The sequence below is a fragment of the Centroberyx gerrardi genome, chromosome 24 (assembly GCF_048128805.1).
Source record: "Centroberyx gerrardi isolate f3 chromosome 24, fCenGer3.hap1.cur.20231027, whole genome shotgun sequence".
NCBI classification, from domain to species: domain Eukaryota; kingdom Metazoa; phylum Chordata; class Actinopteri; order Beryciformes; family Berycidae; genus Centroberyx; species Centroberyx gerrardi.
The window spans coordinates 4,963,096-4,979,381 of NC_136020.1; the positions used below are offsets into that span (position 1 = coordinate 4,963,096).

At 42.9% G+C, this 16,286-nt stretch overlaps 1 pseudogene; it reads right to left on the bottom strand.

Annotated features, from left to right (window-relative positions):
• Window positions 1-13,477: 13,477 nt before the first annotated feature.
• Window positions 13,478-15,989, bottom strand: LOC139923283 (arg8-vasotocin receptor pseudogene; annotated as a pseudogene).
• Between the last annotated feature and the right edge of the window lie 297 nt (window positions 15,990-16,286).

A 16,286-nucleotide genomic window follows, 5' to 3' on the forward strand; every position in this document is an offset into this window, starting at 1 on the left:
GGTGTCGGCAAATGTACGTACAGCAGCCTGGAGTTGCTTGACCAGATCTGTACTGTGTCTCCTCATCTGAGAGTTCTCTGATTCCACGTTTTCTAATTGTTGACGCAGGTGATGTTTAGTCAGCTGCGCGGACTTGTAGTTTTGCCTTAGGTGGGCAAGCATCTCTTCGTATGCTACAGCCTGTAGCTGCATTTTACGCTGGTAGAGGAGGCTTATCCGCCCAAGCACGTCCGGCTTGGTGAGCGGGGGTGACCTCGCTGTTGGGTGGTTAACATAACCTATGAGCTCCTTTAGCTCATCCTCACACTCGCTAAGCATATAGCTCTTGTGTGTGAGAGAGAGAGAGAGAGAGAGAGCAAGATGGCGGACGTGACCACGTGAGTGGGACGTCTCGCGAGAGTTCAAGATGGCGGCTGTGACCGCGCAGTTTGAACAAAGGGGGTTTTGGAACCAAGATGGAGTTGGAGTTAGGCAGCTAAACCAACACCATCTAATTCTAAAGTAGCAATGAATGTGTAATGAGATGTGTGTGTGTGTGTGTGTGGGTTAGTAAGGGAGAGAGAGAGAGAAAGGGGGAAACACTCAGGGTAAACCTAGAGGTTCTACTCGCCGTCTAGAGACACAACAATAGCCTTTTACCACACAGGAACTCTGGGTACGACTTGGAAATAGTACGCCGGGTTACTGGTCTTTGAACTGGTAAAAGGCAGTATATTGGCTTTATACGGTGGCTACTAACATGGATGCAAGCTCAGCGGCATGCAATTGAACACAAATCAGCTTCACATTAACACAATCAAATTAAGCAGCAAGCATAATGATTGAGGTATTATTCATACAGCATAATATGGACGCGGCGGTCCGATGCGCTTCCCAATACGCACAAATACAGCTTCTGATCAGTAAGCTTAATTAACACACCTATTCTAGTCTCTGCCCAGAACCAAAGCCTCTTACTTGGGAATCACTCTCGAGTGATTGGTGTGTGGTTGAGTCCGTCTTATCGATCCAGGGTTTTCCCAGGATATCTGCGGGACCGTTATCTCTCCGTGCACGGAACAACGGCCAGCTGGCTTTCCTCGTAGGCAGCGAAGATGTCGGCCAGGAGTCGACTTGGTTGAAGAAACGTATCCTTACGTTGTCTTCTTGGAGGGAAGGAGTGTCCTTAGCTGTAGCTGTATTCTCTTCCAGTCCACTTCTGCAGGTCTGCTACACACGGCAGTGCGTGTAAGGAATTAGAATGTTGGATACTCGAACAACTAATCTAATCCTTCTGGATCCAACAGTGTTATGGTTAACACTAAACAGTCTGGTCTCGTCCTGCGAGTTGAAGACTGCGCCTCGGCTAAACAAAAGAATAGTTCGAACGTTTCAGGTACCACCTTGTTCAGCAACGGGGTCGCAATAAGGGGCGATGAGGAAAGGTATCTCTGGAATTTATACTCTTGGTGACGTCACGGGGACATCCCGGGGTTCTCCCGAGTCTCGTCCAATGAGAGACCAGAGGTTGGCTTTCAGCCAGTTCGCACCTAGGTGTGAACTTCAGGGCCTGTTGGAATTTTGGCGCTGCTTTCCTTTGTTTAAGGTCCCAGCCCAGCGGGTGGGCTAGAGTTCAGGTTTCTGATTCCCTTGCTAGGCCGGTGTTTTAGGCTTTCAATCTTACATGTAGGCCTTTCCTTTGTTTGACCACATGGCCTGGCCCAACACATGTCTCTGTCTGCATTCTGTCTGGCAGTGCATTTCAGGCCAGGTAACTGGCATGCTACCAGTACACCATTGCAAATACTCTCTGTTTAGTTGCCTATGTATACACTGAAAGGACACTTTCACACTTGCCAGCCCATAACCTTTGGACATCACATAGTAACAGACCAGTCACTTTACTACTCATTAAAACACTGCATTTTATACTAGCCTATCGTTGGGGAGGTTAAACATGATTCTGGACTAAAACATAAAAATAAATAAATAAATAAATAAAAAACATTATAATTATACAGCCTAATAATAGTAGGCTAGTTGTAGGCTAGTAGTAGTAATGGTAATAATTATATAGGCTATGATTTTGATTAATATTATTATTAGTAGCCTATTAGTATTATTTTGCTGCCGTAGCTTCCTATTATAATCCCAGTCACACCAACCAGCATTTTGGTGCGTAGCCTAAGTACTTGTAACTTGTCTCTTAAGCTAAATCAAGTTACCATTTGTGAAGACATTTTATTATCTATAGTCGGCCTACGCTCTTTAACGACCGCTACGGTGCTAAATGATGCCCTTTTAAACATACCTAAGGCCTCTGTAAACCCTGTAGCTCCAACACCTTCCGTTCTTTTGTCGGGAGAGAAAGTAACACCAGACTCCATTCAGAAATCTGACAAGTCAATGTAACCTTGCTTACTGACAAAGGTAGCCTAACTCGTGGAACATGACTTAAGACACTTTACGAATCATTAGGTTCCTTATGTAAATTCGTCATCCATATAAGCCATCAAGCATCTGTTATTCCTATAAAATTTCAATTTAAAGAATTGGTTCGCCCGTTATTCCCACAATCTTCCAGCAGCCTATAATACACCTTGTTAGGCGGTAGCAAACAGTGCAATCCGTCTAAAGGATGAGATTTATTGAATTAAAGTAGGACTGCAAGGCGGATTAGATGCATGCCGAATATACCAGTGGACCCCTAAAGATTTGTAAAAGGTGTTCTAACTGGTACACAGTGGCGTCGCCAGGGTCTTTCTTTCGGGGCTTAAGCCCCGAATATTTTTGATCAGTTAATATGTAGTCCTAAGTGTGAAGTTTTACATTGTTCAAGATTTCTGTCGCCTCTCACCATCCACGCTCCATTGTGAGCGCTGTCTACAGAGATCTGCCCGCACAGAGTGCGGGGTAAATTGGAGTGTTAGCTTGGACTGACACTTGGTTGATAGCTTCATGGTTAGATGCCTACAAGCTACAGCAGTTTTTTTTTTTAGCTCAACATCTTCAATATAATATTGGATCACTGTAAACAAAATGTTACTATTTCTCTCCAGTCAGCTGGTTAGTCAGTTAGTTACTGAATCCTCCCATTCAGGTCTACTTATGTGGGCTGCTGAACATTAAATGCAAAAACGAATTCTCTTCACATGAAACATCTATATTATTTTCAACTTAAGACATTGCTTCCCTGAAACGTGAGAAAATGTTTAAAAATGTAATTTTTAATTTGTGCCTCTGTATATTTTATTACGCTGGTAGACTCCTCCAGCCATTCAGAATGGATTAGGCTTTTCATGGTGATCTTTGATGTGGCATTGAAAATATCAGCTTCCTAACAGAAGGACATCACAGGTTAAATAATTTACTTCTTGAAATGAGTTATGCTTAAAGTTAAGTTTCCATACGTAACAAACAAGCCAAAGTAGCTCACTATTAGGTTGTAGTAATATAGTGATATAGGTAGTGAAATATGTAGAAATATAACTTTTGATTAAATATAACTCACTGGATTTCGATTGGATTGGATCTTTTTTTTACAGTAAAGAGACAGAGGAGTGAGGAGCACATACTGTATATCATATATATTTAAAGTTTTATATATTAATTGATAACTGTGTCTCTGTTCATTTTTTGCAAAACCTGAAATGAACAAGAGAGAGGAGACAGAGACAAAGAGAGATGAGGGGAGGAGACAAATAAGTGTCAAGAGAAGAATTCAGGAGGCAGGCCTGAGGAGAGAGACAGACAGACTACAATATACTGTATCACTGTTGGCCTGTACAGAGTGCTGCTCAAACTGTTTACTAAGCTGCTTCATTTACACCCATGTATGTTCATGTCAAATTACACCAGATTGATGCATTTTGCTGTTGAAATTTAAAAAATTTTCTCCTGGGGGAGGATGCCCTCGGACCCCCCTACTATGGTTTTGTGACTTCCTCTGGGCTGAGCCCCGGATATTCTGAAATCCTAACAACGCCCCTGCTGGTACGCACGTTTGCCGATAAACAAGGCAAGGTTAAACTACAAGATTTTCAATGGACTTCGGCGTGGCGCTCTACAAGAGAAAACGACAGGTATCGGGGCTATAGGTCAAGGTAAAATCGCAAGTCCACCTCGTTGTAACATGTCCCAGCACCTTGTTATAGGCTATTGATTTAGAAGTTATGTTAGTTAACTATGATAGACCTAGTAATTGTTTCGCCCCCAAAATAAAGGTTATCTAATAATGACTGTGGATAGAGGGAAAAACTGATCAATTTACTTGAGGGACCTGAAGAGCAGAAAGAAGAAAAGAGGACGGGTGGAGGAAGAGAACAAAAGTTGTTTAGTAAGATGTACTATGAAAGACCTACTATTCTTCTTCTTCTTCTTCTTCTTCTTCTTCTTCTTCTTCTTCTTCTTCTTCTTCTTATTATTATTATTATTATTATTATTATTATTATTATTATTATTATTATTATTATTACAGTCATATTCCTTGCCATAATTGTTGCCCTTTCAGGGGCAATCAGTAATATACATTTTTTTTATTGTGTTAATCCCCAACCTTGCCCCCATCATGAGGGCCATCACTGTAAATAAAATGTTCTTAATTGGCTTTCAAGGTAAATTTAAATTAAAGCCAAGCAATAGTGAAATGCAACAAACCTATGTGTGCATTGAATGAGTTAAAGGGAGTATCCCTTAACTAACACAAATGAGTTTGCCGCTTGAGCCAGCAGAGGGTGCTGTAACACTTCACATATCTTGATAAATCAGAACCATGCAGTACCATTTGGCCACCTAAGGTACCATGTGATAAGATTTCTAAGTATGTTTTATGTAAATTTGACAAAATCCTTTCAGAACTAACTGCGGACAATTAAACGCATCCTTATATGTTATTAATTTTAATTATACATGTATCTACATCATTCCACGTCTTTCCAACTGAGCAGGCATACTGCCATTTGTCTGTGTAGAGCAGGCACTCAGCTGATTATTTAGGGCTGTTAAGTGGACTTTAACACTTCTCCTTTGATAGATTGTTGGGTTGTCTAGTACCGATGACCGGAGCATACAGATTTCTCACCACACCAGCCTCTCCCCTTGTTCTGGTGTTCAGTAGCAGAGAATAAGCATCCTCCCCCTCTCTCTTCTTTCTATTTTCTCCCATGCTGAACCTCACAGATCCACCATCGAAGGCATTTCTTGGGGAGAAGCCACCCCATTATAATGATGAAGTATCTCTCCCTAAACTGCAATGCTCCTGCACATTTTTTGGTGCCGTTTTGATGTATGACTTGTCTGTTTACTCCTACGAGAAGTTCGCTATTGCACTCTGTTCAGTTTCTTGACTTCATGAAAGAGTAGGGGGCATATTGTTTTGCTGTGGAAACATCTAATATTTCACAATCCTCCCCAAAGATGAGAAAAGAGGCTATTCAGATAGGGGATACATTGAGGTGGGAATCCAAAGATGACATTTCTAATAAAGCAAGACATTTGAGGTCTTGAACCTCTAAAGGATTGTGGCTGCGGTGGAATCTGTGTGTGGCGGCTGCTATGGTGTGGGCCATTCTCTGAGAGACGATGTTCATGTGAACCCTGAACCCTGCCGAAGGCTATTACAGCTGAAACATGTTGGTTTTTAAAGGAAAGAAAATCCATCTTAAAACTCTTCAACACTGTCCAAAAGCTATTGTACCTTGGATTTCTGGGTCCATTTTGTCATTTGTTGTCAAAAGGCATTCTGGGAAACGTGGGAAATCATTAACAGAAGCAGATAAATTCATCATAAAATAACTCTTGGAATGTACTGATAATCACAGATTGGTGAGATCTAACAGTGTAAGAGGATCCAAGAGTGGATTTCCCCTTTAATGCTAAAGTTCAGTCAATTATTCTCCGAGAGTAGCTGAATCTTCTCCATTCCTTTGGTTCTTTTTGATTCATGCACCTTGGAGGAGCTGTGAGGTCACGACAGATGTGAGCTTTATGTAACATCTACATCTGTAAAGAGCCTGCTTGCTGTGAGCGAATTACTGAAGATGACGAACACCCTCAATGAAGCCACAGACTTGCCCTTTTAGTGTTTGGCGCCCACACAGGATGTAGTCACCGCAAATCACCTTGGTCTGATCCGATTATGCGGGCATCTTTCCCCTAGACCGCATAATTACTGTCAGATAAAGTTCCTATAACGGATTGTTCTGAATGATTGATCGATTGGCATAGCTAACATTCTGGATTGGGTTTTCCAGTGGTTTCTTTTACATGCTTGGAAGGGTTAAATCGATATACGATATTGTTATTTGGTTAGAAATTAGGATATTGCATTATCCACCTCTGATATGATTTTAAAAACAGATAATAAAAAGCAAGTCATGTATATTTGTCCTCAGAGGATAGCACAGGGACTTTATCTTCTTTGTGGTCCTTGATGGGAGACAAAATAATAACTTTGACATACAAAATATAATACAATAAAAACACAATCAAAAGATCATGGGAATCCCTTAATTATTATTTATATCCTGGGTTTCAATGGAGAGTTTTAGTGTCCCATGATGGTCTAAAGGCTGTTTCAGAAGCTTTTCCACCCTGACAAGAATACAATTCTGGAGAAAACAATGAATATTTGTAACTTTCAAGGGATTTTTGGCATGAAAATGGTCAAATTGAAAGATACTTAACATCTTTAAATGACATTCAAGAGAAAGTTCAGTGTGAGGATACTGTGATTTAATATGACTTTTGCCCTTTTGGCATTTCCACAGGCAACGCTGGTTCAGATTATCTACTCCCCTGCCAGTCACTGTTTTACAAGAAACTCACAGATGAGAGATTTGTCATATAAACTCACATTGACACATACATGTGCGCACACACACACACCCACTCAAAACACATTCATCAATATGTCTACCAGATGTGAGACTCTTACTCAATCTCAGCGAGTTGTTTTTCCGATTGCCCGTCGGACATGAAAACAATCTCCCAAAGAATTGCTGCTATCTGAAACTTTTTGGCATTTTAATATCCTCAATATACGGCTTTGCACTGTAAGCCCATGCGTTATGTGTACACATCTCATATATCTTACTTTATCTGTGTAATTTAAGCTGTCGTAAAACCCGGCACTGTTGCTCTAATTGCATGTGTGTTCCCATGCGTGTGTTTAGATGAAGCTTTACATTACTTGACGAGCGATGTGTATGGTATACTGTTTTTAATGGTATGAGCTGACTAGCTAAAGCCTTGAGTGTGTGTTTGTAACCCGGGCCTGAGCGCTGAGATAGGGAAAGCACTTCCCGTCCGGACAAACACACTGCGGGGAAACATTTGGAAGCACTTTATTTGCACATTTGGGACATTTTGAGTGTTATTCTTGTAGTATTTCAACAGTGAATGAAATCTGCTGGTTGTGGGAGTGTGTGTGTTTGACCTCGGTCTCAAAATGGCCTTTGTACCCTTCTACTAGGATGAAAGAGGATACCAGAGTGCGTTCTTGCTTTATGCTTCAAATTAAAGTCTGTAGTATGCAAAAAAAAAAGTGCTCATTTGAGTCCAATGCTAAAAAAAGTACCTGATGAAAGAAGTCGAGGCACAAGTTTAAAAAGCCTTTTTTTTTTTTTACTCGATCCTCTCTCAAATACACGCTTCCTCTATGTGTGCATGCCATGCACTCTTACAATTTAAAGTAGTCCATCGTATTCACATGTCCAAGACCAAATTAGCTCGAATATACCCTGATGTTGATCCTACATGAAATGTAAAAGTGCCCCTGCCTCACTCCTTCACATGTATTGGTCGTGTCCTTCCTTAGTGGAGTTTTTAAAACCATTTCTGAATCCCTTCACCACCACATTGACCCAAACCCCTTGACAGCCATTTTTGATATTGCCCCTCCTGAATTGGATTTACCCAGAACAAAGCTGGGTGTCCTGGCTTTTGCCTCTTTGTTGGCCAGGCGAGCTATCCTGCTAAAATGGAAGATGGATGAACCTTGAGAAAATTTGTTACACCAATAGAGGGTCAGAGAAAAAAATTCTACAAGGTGTGGAACCCCTTTCTAGCATTGTTGGATAATCCCACCACTAAAATCTGGAAAAATGGATAATCCCCCCCCCCCCCCCCCCTTTATCTATTTTATTATTGTTATTACTTTTATTGTTTAATTATTTTTTAAAGTATTCTCTGAAGTGTACAGTATTGTTGCTAGTATATTTATTATTAATACTTATTCATGTATCAACCTTTGCTAACATTATGATTATGTTTAAATAGTGTTCCTTTATGTGTATCCTTTAAAATATTTCTTATGTCTTTTTTTTTTTTTTTTTTTAATACACTTCCAATCTCTTATGGTCAGCCTTGTGTGTATGTTTGGGTGGGTGTATGTATATGGGTTTGTTGTGTCGGGTTGATATAAGACAGAAAATGCATTCCCCGTGGACTCTTGTTGTTCCATTTATAACTGATTGTTTAATAAAAAGACCATTGAAAGAAAAGCCTTTTTTTTCTATTGCCACTCTATGCGTTTGGGCCTTCATTGACGGGTATCTTTTGATGAAGGCACCTATATGGCGACACCCCTGATGAAAGCACCTACGCTCAAACATGTAGGGTAGCGATAGAAAAATAACTTTTGTAACTTTTTCGCACAAAAAAGGAGAGCCTGAGCATTCTTTTTTCTACTGCTCTTGTAGTATTTTAAAAGGTGCGTTCAGGCCAAGTTCAAGTTCACGCCAAGACATGTTTGAGGCAGTTTATTTGAACTCTCTGGAGTGTTTCCTCCTTTAGTTCGGTTCATTTTGGCCAGGTGAGAACAACCAAATAACGGCACCGAGATGCTTGAAAATGCGAGTCTCTGTCCTCTAACAAGAGAACTGTGGTGTGGTTCATTAGAAGTGAACGTAATCCAAACCAACTACATGAAACCACCCCAAAACACAAGGGTTTATGAGTATAAGGACACAGAGAGAAGGAAGAAGCCACCCAAATCTCTAGTCAAATCAAGCCATGTTTATTTATATAGCGCTTTATCACAAGCATGTCTCAAAGGACTCCTTGCAGCATGAGTCCATGTGACTTTTGTTTACAAGCCCTGGTTTGCTTGTAACTGTGCAGTGTGAACCTAAATGAACCAAATACAAAAATGCAACAAAGTGAACTTTTCCGCTATGATTCAGACCAAAGAAAAGCAACCGTAGGTGTGATCGCTCCTCTCGTTGGGGCAAACGTATTTGTGTTGGCCAGAGCGTCTTCCTTATTCACGCAGCACCAGGTGAAAAGTGATGCCAAAACCGAGCCCACTTTTTACATAACACAATCTGAGTGAATTGGAGGAAGGAGGATGTGGAAGTGGATGAAAAAAAAGCCAAGAGGGAGGGAGAATGGGTGGGTGTGTGTGTGTGACGAGACGGGTAGACAGACTCGATGCAAATGAAGGAAAAGGAGTGATATATAGTAAGATAGAGGCCACTTAAATCCTTGGCACAGGATGAGACTCCACCCAAGGTCTTTACGATGAAAGCTTTTCCATTTTAAAGACGCCGGGCCTCTCCGCTGCCGCATTCATCTGCGCTTCCTGTCTAAAACAATGTATTTCCCCTTCCTGATATGCCTCATTTGGGACCTGGGGGCTCATTCAGCTCTTTACCAAAGTGTCCCCCTGCAGCCAAGGTGCTTGATTCAAAATTGAAAATCGCTTTAAAACAGATAGGAGGCTGGAGTGCTTCATAGCTTCTAATGTTAATTATTGCAGGGGTTGGGTGCTCTCTGGATAAAATAAAGCGTCCTCTGGTAATCATGTGGGAATAAAACAGATCCAAGGCACTGAATAAATCAGACTAAAAGCCTTTATTCGATTTGGGTAGTCATAATGTAAGGTTAAAAACTGCACCCGCAGTGCCTTCTGTATTCTGGGTCGTGACAGGATAGGGAAAAGTATTGCGCTGGTTGTTTCTCCCATTTTTTTAATTAAATGCAGCATTGCCAATTGTCATTATTTTCACTTTCAACCTGGGAATTATATTACACAGCGAACTGATTGATGAAATTACTGCGGATTGCTGCACCCCAAGAGCTGGGTCACGTTTGGGATCAAGGGCAGCAGGGGTTGCCGGGTCCAATTATATGTTTATGGTGTGTAAATGCAATTTGTGGGTGTAGTGTCACTGTGTAGTGTCTCCCTGTCCTCTCAGCTGTTTCACATCAACTCCTAAGATACCTGAGTCAAGCTGGATCTCCCCAAAGTCCAGATCAGGCATGCTGAAGTGCTGATGTAAATCTGCTGTGTGTCACTGTGAGCCATGTGTTTTTCTGTTTAGATTCACACCAAAGGAAGCAGACAAAACACATGTCAGGGGAATGTGGCCCTGACCTTACACACACACACATACAGACACACACACATTACCAACATCCACCTGGTGTGACAGGGTTAAGCGAGGCCATGGGGAACTTGTTGAACTTTCAAACTAATCAAGTCAGTTCGTACAGGAAATTATTGCCCCCTTCATCACCACCTCCCTAACTCTCTCGAATTCAGCCTGGGATTCAATTCAGCCTGCAGGCTCTCCGTTTCCCTATACCCAACTCAAACACATTATGAAATGTGTGTGTGTGCGTGTGTGTGTTACATAATAGCCTCCACCATGCAAATCTCCCAGCGTCTGATTATTGCAGTGGCCTTGATAGCATTTATAGCACATCACTGCGTCGACAAATTGAGATTCCGGCACCCGTCAACCTCTCTGCTGTCTCCGCTCTATCCCACACATTACTTTGCGATTGCAGCTCTGGCAGCTTTTGATTTCCCTTCTCATTTCAGCCAGATCAGGATGAGCCGGTTTATGTCTTATTGTCTTGAGCTCCTCAGCCGGAGATGAAGAGGATGCGTCCTAAACCCAGAATACGTCTTGCATCCCACACTTGCCATTCTGCGTCCAGATGGCAGGGATCTTTTCCCAGCGAGTCTTGTTTCCCAGTGTAAGTGAAAGGGAAAACCCCCATATGGATGCGGTTTTAGTATGAGGTGGGTAAAGCCAAGATATAAAGAGTTCAGTTACTCTAGGTAAATATCTCTGAGACACACAGGCCTGGCTGTGGCTGTTCAGAGACTTATTAGGGAATCCTAGCTTCATGCTGTACTGAGGAAATGTATTGAGTGTCACCTCACAGCAAGAAGCTCCTTAGTTGGAATCTTCTTGAATGTTCTAGTTTGAGAAGAGTCAGCTCAGTTAACCTGAACAAACGGTTGGTTTTTGGCTTTATTAGCTAGCTAACTAGCAGGCTAATTTACCAAAGCAACCAATGTTAATGTTAACATGCGACTACTAACGCTAGCTTCTACTGCGAACTAGCTAACATTATCTAAACACAAAATCAATCAGATGTATCAATATCAAACTGCTGAGTTCCTAGTCAAAAGCTGCACAGAAATTAATCATATCTATTCAATTCTGTTGAAATGGCCAAGTTGTGCGTTTAGAAACACAACCAGCTGTTCACAGCCGCTGTTGCCCAAGAGCAGAGAACCTCCAATATGGCTGCCAGAGGGCGCGTTACGTCACCTGGAGGATCTGTAATATATATAAGATGTGTTTCTCTACATGCAAACATAAATTTGGAGCAAAACCCACTCATGCGAGGATACAATTAATTGCATTTCTCTTTCTTTACACTGTATGCAATACATCATAGAACAATATGACATAATTTTTTCAAATGACTATATACACATTGAGTTTCATAGTTAGGATAAAACAGGTTTACAACAGCAATACAGAAGTCTGGGAATGGGCTGAGAATGAGTCCATACACAAGCTAACAGCCCAAAGGGATAATAGACTCAGACACAACAACAGGCTAGCCTTGGGGAGCGGGGGTGCAGGAATGAGAATGGTGCTGTTAATATGAGTAAGAGGAAAATGAGGTGTGTGTGTGTGTGTGTGTGTGTGTGTGTGTGTGTTTGTGTGTGTCAATGTTGATGTGTGTGCCATTATACATGTCAGGTATATTCTTAGACTTAATGTAAAAAAATTACACAATTACAGTCATCCAATATTAAACAAAGTGCAATTGCAATTACCAGAAACATGATTGCCATATTGAATGTGCAATCCTTATTACTTTCTACCATTTAATGGCTAATGTAATTAATGATAATATCCATTTGTTGGTAAAGAATAAGCTCACTGTTTACCCCATTAGCTTTAATATGACTTTAATATGACTATAAAAATAATTACATTTCCTGATATTCAAATCCCTCAGGCCACCGAAGCTATGTGTGACACTGCTGCTCGAGATAAATTTTGAATTGTACCTTTAAAATCGCAGTGACTGTGCAGTGACAGGTGTGTGTGTGTGTGTGTGTGTGTGTGTCATGACTGAGAATTAGGGTGCCCTCACCATACCATTGACAATTTAATAACATAGTAATAGTTTAGGGTAAAATCTCTAGGAAATAGCCCCAAACTTGTAAACTTGTCTCAAACATTGCAGATACTCATAAAAACACGTACTATGTGTAGCACAGAAGACCCAAGTCCAATAGTCAGTTATATTGGTGCCATACTTCTGTTTCCATTATGCTAGGACTGTGCACATCCATGCCAAAATGTAAACCATGTTTGTTCACAGATGGTCCTGCATGAGTGAACATTCATATTTTAGATGTCACATTCTATATAACATCCACTGTGTCAGGGCGCATTCACACCAAGCATGTTTGGAGCAGTTTATCTGAACTCTGGAATGATGCCAATTGAACTCGGGTAGCACCAAAATAACGGCACAGAGACGTCTGAAAATTCAAGACCTGGTGCAGTTTGTTAGGAGTGAGAACGTATCCTAACCAACTACAGGAAACGACCCCAAAATGCAAGGGTTTATGGGTATAAGGAGATGGATGTTGACATCTGATAACCAGCAGTTCCTCATACAGGGAAAGCCGAGCATAACAAAATGAACTGAGGGCAAACTGCAGTCTGGACTGATGCTCATATTCTGCTTTTTCTTCATGTGTTTTTCACTGGTATGAAGACCAGAGAAGGGAAAATACAGCAAAGAGCGCAGACAAGTCCATCATGCTTAGCTCAAGTTACAGGAATGGGAATCAGATTTGTTTTGACTCCCTCTGATGCCAAAATCTTTAACCTGTTAGGATGGCAAGTTACCAAAACTACAAATGAACCAATAAACAAGCTACTTGTGAGTCCATGTGACTTTTGATTTCAAGCCCTGGTTCCCTTGTAAAGTGTGAACCTAAACGAACCAAATACAAAAAATGCAACAAAGTAAACTTTTCCACCGTGGTTCGAACCAAAGAAAATCGACTGTAGGTGTGATGGCACCCTCAGATGGGATCATGCCCTCCCTCAGTACTACAAACTCCATAAGCGAACAAGCAGAGCCGGCCTCGTTCCTGGTAGCCTCATACAGTAGCTGCGGCGCGGTATCTAACCAGACGCACATGGATAGTGTTTCTGGCGCCGGCGGGTCAGGACGCCGACGGGATCGACGGGCAGTTTCTGGGCCCGGGGGGGTTGAGGTCTCTGAACGGCTCAGACAGGCGCGGGCCCTGCAGGCGGGACAGGAGCGTGGTCCTGCGGATGCTGCTGTCCGAGTCCTGGTGGCCGAACTTGTTCCGCAGCCTGCGGCAACAGGGGAGGCAGTGCGCAAAGTCTGACAGGAGATGACCGCTGAAGATCATGTAGATCCAGGGGTTGCAGCAGCTGTTGAGACTGGCCAGCAGCGCCGAGAGGGTCACCACCGTGTTCTCAGAGTCTAGAGGGAAACAGGAAGGGAAAGAGAGAGGGGAGAGGGGTGAGGGGGCTGCGAGGCACGCTCTGTATCTCATCTGAGGTGTTTACACATTCTCTCAAGGGAGTTGTGCCACGAAAGTTCTCCGAGTCACTGACCTACCAGCCAAATATTTATTCTCACCCAGCAGTTTGTTGCTATCTATCTTTCCAACGCTAGAGAAACTCTGTTAAGTTGGACAGTTTTATGATAGGCAAGGATCTAACCTGTGCCCCACAATCTGAACTAGGATTTGACTGATATGAGATTTCAAAGGATGATACTGATGTTTTTAGGATTGAAACAGTTGATAGCATATGCCGATATTCAGTATGTTTAAATCTGACCATTTTCATGCCAAAAAATTCCAACAAATACAAGTATTCAATGTGTCACCCAGAGGTTTTTTCTCGTCAAGGTGGAAAAGCCTCTGAAACAGCATTTAGATTATCAAGTGACACAAACTCTCCACTGAAAACCAATTAAATACTTTCTAAGGCATCACACCTGTTCAATTGCAGGGGAAACTCTGGGATTCCACCTTTTAATGAAGAATCACTTTACAAAAACATTATTAAAAGTTAAATGAATAAATAAAATGTGCAGGTTTTGCAGATCAGTTTTATGTAGCTGTGGTCAGGCAGGAACCTCTATCATATCAGAGGCGGACAACACTGACTGGGCCATATCTGATTTTGAATAACAGGCCATTATTGGCCCCATAAATCAGCAAACCAATAAATCAGTCTAACACTACTCTGAATAGTCAATATTTCATGCCCAGGAAGCAGCTCTCCTGCTGGGACAACAAATGACAGGGTTTGAATCACACAGGAAAAATAGAGATTTACTTGCTACCAAGAAGTTAATTTCCTCATGCATAAAGGTTCCTTATGGCTGAGTGGAATTAATCAAATTAATCAAATGATATGCTGCATGGTAATTAATTTATAACGGATTCCATTGCCAAATTAGTCACAACTATTAAAAAATAACATCAATGAAAAGGTCACTTTCTTTAAAGGCACAACACAAGTCTCTTGCAGTGGATAAAATACAAATAGAAAAAACTCCTAACTAACCTAAATGGACAAAACTGATTTTCATTAAATTAGTTTGAGTAACTTTGTGTAAATGTTAATGAAATGATGGCAGCCTGGTAATGTTTTATACGTGTGCGTAACAACTGTCTGGATAGGGGATTTCAAAGTCAGAGCGGTCAAAGCAGGTGACTTACCGTCCCAAGAGAAGGTCTCATCCCACACTGACCACATCTGCACGGTGAAGAACGGCGCCCAGCACACTACGTACGCCAGGACGATCACGAAAGTCATCTTCACCGTGCGTAATTTGGCCCGGGAGATGGTGCTGACGCTGCTGACCGAATTCCTCCCCAGCAGCCCGTCTTTGGTGGCCTCGGCGACCGCGCCCACACTCTTCCTTTGAGTCTTGCATTTGAGGTTCCTCCAGATTGTGCGGCAGATGAAGCCGTAGCACAGGACGAGAACGGCCACGGGCACGAGGAAGATCCCCGCCGTGATCCAGGTGATGTACGCGCGTACGCCCCACGGCTGGATGAAGTGTCCCCAGCAGTCATAGACGGCCGAGCCGGGGTGCACCTCGCTCAGGGAGAAGATGAAGTACTGCGGGGTGCTGAGGACCAGGCTGCACACCCAGGTGGACACGATCATCACGTAGGCGCGCTGCGTGGGCTGGTGGAGCGTCTGCAGCGGGTGACAGATGGCGATGTACCGGTCCAGCGTCATCATCACCATCATGTAGGTGGAGGCGAACATGCCCAGGATCTGCAGGTGCTTCACGATGCGGCACAGAAAGTCCGGCCCGTAGAAGCGGAAGGTGATCTCCCAGCAGAGCTGCGGCAGCACCTGGAAGAAGGCCACCACCAGGTCCGCCAGGCTCAGGTGCTTCATGAACAGGTGCATGCGGGAAGGCTTCCGCCGGGTTTTGTACATGGCCAGCAGCACGCTCAGGTTCCCCACCACGGCCACTAGAAACGTGACGCTCAGGACCGTGATCTCGATCTTGGCGACCTCCTCGTTCCGTCCAAATCGGTCGCTTTCATTTTGCGCAACGCTGGCGTTCCCGGTGGCACCCGTCTCCAGCTGCTGCGTTAAATTGAAACCCTCCGTGCAGTTTCTGTCTGTGAAGTTGCAGGCGCCCTCTGAAGAGATGGCACCGGAGAAGCGCATGGTGCCCGGCTCCTCTCCGTGCGTAACCGTTACCAACGGAGACTTTAGTTGCCAAATTTTTCTGGATTATTCCAACGCGTACGGGGCGCTCACCGGGCTGCGCATGGATGCATGGAGAGTGAACTGGTTAAAAAAAAAAGAAATCCACGGTATTTTAGCAGTCCATGCCTGGCGCGCGCAGCAACACAGCCGCATCACTTGTGAATCCGAACAACACTGCAGTGGATTCCAGCCTCTTTTAAAGGCTCGTACCCCTGAGACATCCCCCCACCCCGAGACACACACACACACACACAC